The sequence below is a fragment of the Patagioenas fasciata genome, chromosome Z, assembly GCF_037038585.1.
Source record: "Patagioenas fasciata isolate bPatFas1 chromosome Z, bPatFas1.hap1, whole genome shotgun sequence".
In the NCBI taxonomy this organism is placed as follows: Eukaryota; Metazoa; Chordata; class Aves; order Columbiformes; family Columbidae; genus Patagioenas; species Patagioenas fasciata.
The window spans coordinates 58,801,255-58,812,444 of NC_092560.1; positions in this window are offsets into that span (position 1 = coordinate 58,801,255).

The following is an 11,190-nucleotide window of genomic DNA, read 5'->3' on the forward strand; positions in this document are numbered from 1 at the left end:
AGCATCACCGCTTGCTGTGGCCAGCTATATAAAATTACGGTTGTACCGTGCAAGGATGAACAAAAGTAGAACAATTTAGCCAGACACCTGGTCAGTTAGAGAAATTGCTGTCATGCCTAAATAAAGTCAAACAGAGCGGTGGGCAGGTCAAGAGATGTCCAGACAGAAGATGCCCGACAAGCCACAGTCCAGAGGCCTTGCAAATTCACGGCAGAGCTCGTGGCCTGTTGCAATTCTATCTTGCAGGGCTACAGGGTTACACAGCAAAATGTTGTTGTCTCTGGAAATACCTGTGTTTCCGTAATCACTAATAGCAATACATTCACCCAGGATTTGAAAGGTTTCACAGGGTGTCACGTGCATGCAGGGACTGGGGAAGCTTGATTTGTCTTTTTAAGCTGCTGGGTTGTACTAAAACCCATGCAGTTAATGCCAGTGCTGTGCCTAAGAGATTAAGTACAGGTCCTATGGCCAGAATGACTGTGGGCTGAGATGACCGCAAGCCGTCACCATGCTCTTGTGGTCTGGGATGTTCAGGGGGCTGCAATAGCCTCTGCAGAGCCTGGTGTGCCAAGTTTACTCCTTCAGAATAGATGTTCTTCACATTTCTCAGTCACACCTCCTGCACGTATTTTAGGCCATTCCTTTTGGATAAGGTTTTTTTTCTTTTGGTTTGTTTTTTTTTTTTTTTTTTTTTTTGGTGGCTAAATATAAACATTTTAAGGTCCTTTCATCCTATGTCATCCCTAGCAAGGACAAATAAAAATGTTTCTAATTCCAGTGGTTTATCATATGAAAGAAAACCCTATGACTTATTCAGAAAGTATTAAGGCTTTGGAGAAAAGGGTTTTACAAGATTGTCTGATCAGTTTGCCTGGTCTAGCATGTTTTGGACACTTCATGGGAACTGGGTTTGAAAACCAGAACTGTGTTTGCTGGCCTTTTGCAGACCACCCCTAGTAGTCCCTCCAGCCCAGACTGACTGATTCTCTTCACCTCTTCTGTTCCTGCTTTAGTTTGAAAGGATAGGATAGGATAGGATAGGATAGGATAGGATAGGATAGGATAGGATAGGATAGGATAGGATAGGATAGGATAGGATAGGATAGGATAGGATAGGATAGTGCAGGAAAAAACACTTTGGAAGGGCATTTCCTGCCCTGGCACCACAGAAATACCAAAGACAGGGGAACTGCAGTGCTTTCTGAAATAATCCCCACCTACACCTCTCAGTTTAACTCCTATCTGAATCTTTGTCAAATGAAGTACCAAAGTTTTCACCCAACTGTTTCTGTGTCTTAATCATCTTTCATAAATGTTAAAACAAATTCAAACTCCAGCTGTACTTAAAATTAGCTTAAATTGTTCTTTCATACCGAATATGTTTAACAGAGGCTGCATTATTTTACACCACATTGGAATTTTAAATTGGCTTGATTTGCTCTCATATTATTCTGTTGCTTTAGATATATTTTATACACAAGGATTTCAGACATGCTGAACATTGTTCACTGTTGCTGAAAAGACCCTTGTAATTAATAAGTAAAAGAAAGGAAAAAACCCTTATAAAATATTTAGAGGCTGCAGTTTTCTAATTAGGGCACAGTATGTGAAAAGACCTCTTAAAAAAACACCTTATAATGGAACTGTATATATTTAAACACAAGTCTATTAAAAAGTAATAAATCTGATATTGTATTTTTGTTCCATCTCAGAAGGCTTTGAAAGGTTTCTCACATTCTATAGTTGCCGTTTAACCACATGCTTCCAAAAATGAATTCAAGAGAGAAAATATAATTTATTACCCCAGAGTAATACATAATGTGGTGATTCATCTCATCTAAATGCAGCTGCTTTCTTTATCATCTTTGTAAGTAGCATTCATTTTCCTGGCATTAGCACAATTTACAAATTCATCCTGGTTCTCCCAAGATTCAGATAGCACCATTAGCATATATTTAGGAGTAGCAGACAGTGAGCAGCAGGTACAAATGGCTGGCTGATGAGCTAATATGCTTTGGGTACTTTTCCAGCTTGTACTATAAGAGAAAAAATACACTACTTCAAAGCCTACTAGTCACAAACCAGTTAGTAGAAAAGAATAATAAAATTACCTAAAAATTCAGCACTGAACTGGGTGAATAGGTATACTGACATGTTGCCTGATGCTTAGAATTCCAGTTAGGACAAGAATTACCACCTAAGTGAAGAGATGCTTCAGCACATGATCATCCCATGTAAGCGCTTTTGTCTTTTTTTGCAGGGAGTTGTCAGTAACAGAAACGTAGGCATTTGCTGCCTACCAGCAGTGTGGGTAATAAATATCCAACAAGCCATAGCTGGCAGATCCTGCTGCCAACATGACTTTAATACTTTCATTTTAGCAAAGGATGCCACTTTCCTAACATACATTGCTAAATAAATCTGCTCAAGCGCTGAGCAAGTGTATCCCCGTCATTCATTTCCTTCCAACATTAAAACAGAGATACTATCTGCTGCTGAGAGGGCAAAACAAACCTTTTTCACAAAGCAGGCTTGGCAGGTTGCTCAGTGACGCTCAGGTCAGCAAGCACGGACGCAGACGTACGACCAAGCCAAAACATGACAATAATTAACCCTCTACTGTTTTAAAAAATACATATCTAAAAGAAAGAGAGAAAGCAGAGTCTTGTTGCAGTCCGTGTTTTACCCTAATCCAGATTCTTTTTCTAATGACCTCCTGGCCAGTAAGCCATCCAATGTCCTATAGATTTGTTCAGTCTATGAATTTTATCTCCACCTCAATGAGTGGTGGCAGCAGAAGGAGAACTCCATGAAGAACAGATCCGCATGTTCTGCTGCATGCCCATGACTTGTTCTTCCTAACATCAGTAACCAAGCAGACAAATAGTGCATCTGAATATGTTGCTTCGGTAAGAACATTTCAAACATGAACTAACCCTCTGGCAGACTGGAGACCTTCTCTCTAGAGGAAATTCTCTGTTGTGAACGCTTGAAACTTTGGCCACTGGTTTCAGAAGTATTTACTGTCTGAGCCAGCACAATGCAAGATCACCAAATTTCATATGTAAAATATTGAGTATTTTGTTTTTATCATACTGTACTTGGCAGTTCTAAGAATTATTTGATAAAGAGATTGATACTAATGACTTCATTTTAAAGGCTTTTTCTCTGGATCCTAAAAGATGATTTTAAGAAGTCTTAGGCCAAGACTTATCTTGAAGGAGGTGAATTGGGAAGGGAGTAAAAAACTGATATAAGTGTTTGCTCTCTCGGGACTGAAAGAGTGGGAGTGAATCTGATACTATAAAGCTCATACCACAGGAGATTTTATTTATTATAAATACCAAAAGCAGAAAAAAGGTGCTCTTTTTTTTTTCATTTTTTTCCTGTTTGCTAATACAAGCACCTGTGAAGAGCCAGCCTCTAAAGAGCCGCAGTCCCTGGCCACCGCAGAGGTCTGTTCCAGGCCGCAGCATCTATGTGAGCTCATGCAGCAGCCACAGGTGACCCATTGGTGACGTGTGATGTTCACTTCAGCTGTCACACAGGACTACTCGGGACCAAAAACTGGCTCAAAGCAGGAATTTAAAAATCAATGGGTTATTTCTTCTCTCAGCAACTCCCTGTGTTGTCCATGGTTAGAAATACAACACAGCTTGGCAGGACAAGGTGTGTAGCCTGGAAATTTGATTCAAACTCGTCTATTCTTAGTGGCTACTCAACCTCCACAGCACGTAAAACCAGCTGCCCTTCAGCCTGCAGGTTCTCAGACCCTCTTAAAATTCACCTGGGATCTGTGAAGCAGGACAGGGTCCCCTGGGTGAGAACACCTCACACATCCTGACATGCCATCGTTCACATTCTCGCTGTTGACTGGGTTGCTTTCTTGCCATCTGCTCACTGCTTTCCAGGTTATTTCTACCTTCAATTCAAAGGCAGTTTAAAGCAAAACAAATAATCAGCCTTTCCAGCTGAGGATGAGTTCAAACGCACCTTATATTTTGAATTTCCTAGGCTTAGCCAGTAGGTCTTGGGTCTCACCCTTGGCATGTTTATCTTGGGACTCATCCCTCTGGAGTCATGAACTTTCCTCCCAGAGGAAAGCCTGCAGGGTCAGTTACAGCAAACTAAACCCATTTTAGGATTTCAGTTTCCGGGCATTGCACTTAGGACCAGATGCTTAAAAAAAAAAAAAATGTGTGTCAGAGATCACCTTGCAGGCACTTAAGTGGTCCTTAATCTATACCTTGTTTTCCTTTAGGTGGCCCCAATCATAACCATTACAAGTCTAAGAGACTAAGGTAGAGAAACACCCAGTTAATCTGTGCTAGTGAGTTTCAGATGCATGTTAACCAATGAGTTGCTTGAACCTACAAAGTCCTGAGCACCTGAGGTGCAAAGTGCATCTGAAACAGCCCCAAGAACATAAACCTGAAAGGGTAAGTACTTAAGGAATTAAACACTTTCAGGATTCAGCAGTGACTGATGGAGGTATTTGAAGTACATAATTCGGGAATTAGGTGCCTAAGTGTCTCCTTGAATGTAGTCCCAGACATTCTCATTCTGCAGCTCACTGCGGCAGCCTGTATATTGGCTTCATTGCAATCTGGGACACAGCTCTCCTCTGGGCTGCTTGGTGTTCATCAGGACTCTGAGATGGAGAACAGAAAATTAACCAGGTTATCTCCCAACTTACTGACAGAGATTAGGTTCTGCTCATTGTCAAACTGCTTTCAAATTACAAACCTTTGAACAGGAGTTAAAAATGAGCCAAGAGAGACTTCAAATTCATCACTGAAACAATATCTTAGTGACAGTTATTCACAAGAGACAAAAAAGTATCCGACAGGTAAAATCTTGAAAAAAGACTTCATGAATATTTAATGCAAGTCCTGAGAACATACTCTGCCAAACTGGAGTATATGTATTGTAAATTTATACAAAAAATAGAGTTGTTTTGAACAGAAGGTGCCTGATGCACCAATAATAAGGAAAATGTTGAGTCTCCCCAACCCACAAACATGCAGCTAACTTTGCCAGTTGCTACAGATCACAGACCTTACAGGCCAGTTTAGTTCTATCACTCCATTTTTGCCTGGTTTTGTTTGTTAGGTTTGTCCCTGCTCCAGGCACTGGGGATGGTGACTGCCCTGTGGGATTGAAGGTTGTCAGGAGAAGTACAGCATGTCAGGTTCAAAGGTCAGAAGGTGTCGTGCCTCGCACACAAGGTAGTCTTGTATTCGTAGCAATGCTGAGAACCATGACAGCTTCTTGAAGAGCATGTACTGAGTGATAGCTGCCATTTTTCTCTGCCCCTGACTTTCCTGGTTTGGGGAATACCTGTAGTTGCAGCTACAGCTGCCAGCTGGAGTCTGACCTGGACTAAAGCAATGTTAGCCTCTAATCCTGGTTTAGAAAAGGTGTTAAGAGTATGAAAAGGTGTTCAGATTTTGTGTAAATCCCAGAATACATAGAAAACTATTTGGGGGCTTTTCTGTGTAGGAATGTTCAGACTAGTTTTCATGTGTTGGGTAGGTATGGGAACTTAGGTTATTAGAGCTACATACCTCCCTATGTGAACACTGGGCATTCTTGTTCGGAATTAAAATAAACTCAATTTGATTTGCTTTAATTCATTAGCAGGATAAATTAAGCTAAATGGAAATAACATGAATCCTGAACGAGTACATAAACACAAGGCTTTAACATGGTTTAGCTAATCTACTTTAGATCTAATTCGGACACATTTTCCTGTCTCTCCAAGTAGACAACTGTTTAAGGCTAGAGCCTATAAGGAATGCAGATCCTGTAAGCCTAGCTTAAGGTGCCTGGCTCGCAGAGGGGACCTCTGTGTCGGATGACTTGGCTCTCTGCATAGTTTATGTGCACAGTTCTCAGAGAGACAAGCAAAATGAAATCTAGAAGCAGCCTGTGAAGAAATGAGCACCGGGGTTATGGGCAGCACAGGCCATTTGAGATCCCATGTCTTTCCTACACAGCTTCAGATTAATGTTTTTATAACTTGGGGATATACAGCCCAGCATCCTCTTTGGTGGGTGGGCACCTTCAGTTTGTCCCCTTGAAGCTCGGCCCTGACAGATGCTGGTGGGACTGTCACTGTCTCCTGCACACTTCACTGGCTGGCAGGGAAGCAGCTTCACCCACGTGGAGGGCAATTCCAGTTCCTTTGGCCTCAGCAGTCCTGGTGCACACCTCCTGGGAGCAGGCATCTGTGATCTGTGTGAGCTAGGTCTCCTCTTTGCCTTATCGCCTCTGAGAGCAGAAGAATGCCAAGGGAGGTTGTGAGACGACCTTGAAGCTCATTGCTTTGAGACTGGGAGGTGCTTCCCAACAGACGTTCCTCCTCCCGTGGCTGCTTCTGTATTTTACATCAAGCAATCATGTATTTTAAAGTGGCCACAAACTGCCTACCGTGGGATACTTCATCCTTTGGATCTGTACTTATGAACAGCGGGAAACCTGCAGCATCCTCCAGCTTCCTTCTCTGGCTGTTAACACATAGGTCCATAGACTGTGCTCGGATTGTGAGGAAAGAGACAATTGCTTCCTCCTTCCTTCCCAACCCCCAGCCCTAACAAGTTCCAGACAGGCTTTTCTCACCACCTTGGTACACTGAGCAATGCTCCAAGGTGCAGAGTCCGCACTTTATCTGGTTACTACTGTGTGCAGTTAAATTTCTTTCCTCCCCACCCCCAGGCAGAGGGATTCACGTTGCTCAACTCTTTTGGCCAAACACATTCCTTAACTGTTGTTTAAAGTGTGAGCAATCAGTTCTGGACCCACAGCACGCTCCATCACTACGTGAATTTCGGGGGTATGGACAGCTTGGAAAATTACCTGTTTGAGACACTGTGAGACTGACGTGTCCTTACTTAGAGCCACTCGGAGGAAAATATAGGCAGAATGGGACATCAGCTCCAGCTGCTCACCTCGGCAGGGTGATGCATCAGCCATATTTTTATTCAGGGTTTAATATGTATTATCACAACTTCAGTTTTCCATCTGACTTTCATGCCACTCAAAATTCAGCTTCAAGGCATCCTGACACATTGTTTACCTCAACCAAAGCAGACACTCAGCTGCCTTTGAGCACACAGCTTGTGAATGGATGTTGCTGATGGAACAGGCCAAGCTGCCTGAGAGAACTGCCTGTGCCTAATCACAAGTGAGTCCCCGGGAGACACTGGGAAGGGGACAAGAAAAAAAAGAAAACGCATACCCTAAATTTTTGAAATGAAAGACTCTGATGATGAAGGTAATTGATTTTGAGTACACAGACTTTCTTTACTGTCCAGCAATCCTTCATTAGCATGTTCAGTCTTGTTTGCATGAATCAAGTGCACAGACTGTGTTTCAACACTGTAGCTATACACGGGCACAACACAGAACTGGTACAACCGTCCCACAGCAGGGACTTTCCCTCTGCTATATAGCTAGCTTCACAGATCCTGAACAAGGAGACAAGCAAACAAGATGTTTTCTTGCATTCCCCTTGCTTACTAAGCTCTGAAAACCCTTCTTATTTTTCTTACAACTGTATGAAGTGAAATCTACCCATGACAAATCAAAACTGGCCCAGATTTGACATGGTAGTTGAATCAGCAGCATGGTCCTCAGTTTCTTCAATTCAAAGTTAGGGTAGTCTTCTTTCTTGTCTGCAACAGGTCTCTGAAGCAACATGAAAGCCACCCAATGTGGCCAGGATGGCACTGGAGGACTCTTGACACTTCTTATTTTGCAAGTGATGTTGTGCAACATTGCTGGAGTGTTTGCAACTAGACAAGAAACTGCCTGAGAAACTGAAACTGACACTTGTGGCTCTTCCCCCTCATCACCTGAGGAAGAGTTGGGGTGGTGGTGGTGGGTATGGTACCCTCCTGAGAGAGAGACAGCTGAGTCAAGGTCAGAGAAGGAACTGGATGTCTCCTACAACTCTTACGTGAGAGCTAGTGATTAAAAATGGGAGGGGAGGGGAGGGGGGATACTTTTACAATATTATTTCACTAAATTCATTTTTAATGAAAGAAGTTACTCTTGATTTTTTTTTTTCCCCCCAAATGAAAACCTTAAAAAATAGCATAGGGTGAATCAGTACCAACTGTGAGAAATACAGCTGCCTTAACACACTGCAAATAAAACCTCGTATTGTCTCACCCAGCTCTTTAACTTTTTGTGTATTTGTGTTGTGTTCCTCAAGTGTAGCACTATTTTGTAAATAAGAACTTAGCTGTTAGTGTCAATTATAGGGATCAAAAGAGAAAAAAGATAGAATTAAAAATTCCTGATTTTCTCACAGAATGTTTTCAGGTTCCTTGGAAATGCCTCTTAAAACTAAAACCAGTAAAAACCCACATGTTCCTTCTGATCATTTATTTCAAATGATAATGTCATATTCTCTAAACCAGCAGGAGTAGATTTTGATTAAAATTACGGGAAAGAGCTTTTTGACAGGCAGCTTCAAAATCCCGTAGCTTAGATTTAATTGTAAATCAGCACAGACGGAGAATACTTTGGACTGAATGCTACCGGATTGATGGAGGGATGTGACTTCGACTCGCAGAGCCTGATATTCTTCCCAGTGGAGTCAAGCAAAAAAAATTCCCCTTGATTTCAAAGTGGAACCAAATTAAGTGCTCAGTTTCAAATGGAGTTGCCAAGCAGCAAATCTGTCAGACAGGAGGTGTGGGAGACACCTTTTCACTTTAGAAAATTTAGTTTTTCTGTATCTAAAAGTCTTATGTATTGAAATTAACTTGGTGCATGCCTGAGCTCTGCAGCTAACTGTGCGAGTCTGAAGTATACTTAAGTTGCAAGTACTTGTATATATTACACAATTTATGTTTCTATGTATAGCACATAGGCTACTGTGCTACACTGAGAAATCACTGAAATTACAAAAGCAGTATCTCAAAACTTAGGAGATGCCAGAGTGAGGTAGCCCACGTGGCAAATTCAGCTTTTATGTGAATATGCATTAAAAATGGACTCCAATGATGCAATCACATGATTTTTCTGGGAAGGATTTTCTCTTTCTGTTCACTAAATGAACAGTGCCTGATTAAGCTTCGTCTAGAGGCTTATTTTACCTTGTTGCTCTACACATGGCCCCATCCATTATTTCTCAAATAATATTCACACCTCATTCTGAAGACTAAGCGTTCATTTCCTTAGGAGGCCTTGAGTTATTTTTTAAAATCTAATAAAGCAGCATCTGAAAACTATTCATTTCTAGTTGTTTATATTCACAACATTTCATCCAAATGATTGGGGTTTATTTTTCCCATTTTGCAGCTGATAGATTACAAGTGTCCTCTAATTTGTGAGGGTCTACTTAAATAAATGAATTCCTCATTTTTTTTTTTTTCAGAGACCTTTGCCTTTTGTAGCATATTCACCAGTCAAAGCAGAATGTCCACAACTGTGAATGCCCAGAACTTCTTTCAGAATAAGTCCAAGGGTCAAACACAAGCCTACACAAAGTGGAGAGCGCATCCTTCATACAAATCATTCATTTTGTGTGGTTTATGTTGCGTAGAAGAGCTTGGGTACAGGCAGGGACAGTTGAGCTCTCTCAGCACCACTCTGCAGGCTGAGGGAGACCCTTTCCTGACCTTCACATTGCCTGATGCTGCAAAAGAAGTAGAGATCATACAGACAACACCCTCCCTGAAAGACGTGAGTTCATCAGGAGACTACTGCATAACCTGTGCACTGAATCAGGGAGAGAAGTGGTGGAAAACCAGTTATGTGACTGTATCATGATACACCTTGACATACAAGTTGCACAGGCAACTTCAATTCTAAAATTTTGTAACTTTTTATACTGAATGGTCAGCCTTAACATTCTATAATATAGTCTTTTGTTCTGTGCAACTTCCCAAATCAATTCTCTTTCCCCCCCCTCAAGAAAAAGAACAGATAATAGAACATTTGAAGCTGTACCAATACCCATGGGGGTGCCTCACAAAGCCTACGTTATGACATCTCCTTCAGCCCTGAAATCTGAAGTTCATCAACAGAGTGGAAACTTTTCAACTTCCATATCAGACCTTTGCCCATTGAACTAAGGAAGTAATTTCTAATGAGAGAAACAAAACATTGTTGACTTCAGCATCAGAAGAACCCACTTTTGCCTGCTGAGTAACGGCTATTTAGTAACAGCAAAAGGACATGGATGCTTTAGATGGCCATGGTATAATCAATAAGTGGAGTAACAGACTTTTGCAGCCACAGGGGTTTCGGTCCTCACCCGTTTCTGGTCTTTGTCCCCGTGTATTCCTCTCTGACCTCCACCTTGCTGTAGCTGCCAGGTGCAACTTCAAATTTGTGTTCCAGGTTGCTGCTTCTCTCCTCTGGTGGCCAGGCTCAAAGAGCAGCAACACCAGGACCTACCAACAGCTTCTTTACTCAGCTTCTGATCTGGGAGGTTCAGGACCTTCTGAATGAAGGGAAAAACAACTATAGAAAAAGTCTCAGCCACTGCTGACTGAGGTTAGAACCAAGATGGCTTGGAGCAAAATGAGCTACAGAAAATATCTCTCAAACGTGAACACAGTAAGGCCTGGAGAAACCTTAGTTTAACTTGGAAATACTTGGATGAATTTTCATAGGCAGTGGAGCAGGCACTATCTAAGGATGCAAGAGGTAACAAGTTTGCTCTATTTCAAGTGCGTGTTTCAAAGTATGAAAGAACTAAACCTTTCCAGCCAACCTGTTTAGAGAATTTAAGAGGAAAAAAACTTCTTTATTACTTCCTTCTGAGAACTAGCTGAACAACTTTCTTTTAAGTTTCCCAGAAGAATTCAGGCTGGAGCAGACAACCAGCACAGATGTTAGCTGGAATAGTGAATGTCTGGCAAAATCAGGTACTGCAAACACGGTCTCATGACCCACCAAAAATATACCTGTGCTTCACCAAATAATGTAGGTATTTTCAGTGTAGGCAGTTGGTTAACATTTCATAAAGAAACATATCAATTTGAAATGAAACCTATTCTTCTGTTTTAATTTTTTTTCTTTAGCTTTTGTTGGTTCTTGTCTTGAATGTTTCATCATCACATAATTTTCCTAATGATGTCTCTAAGCTGAGCCTTACGACACTTCCAAATCAAGGGCACCTTGCCACTGGACCCTGAAACTGGTAGAGGGAATCTAGAAAACATGCAT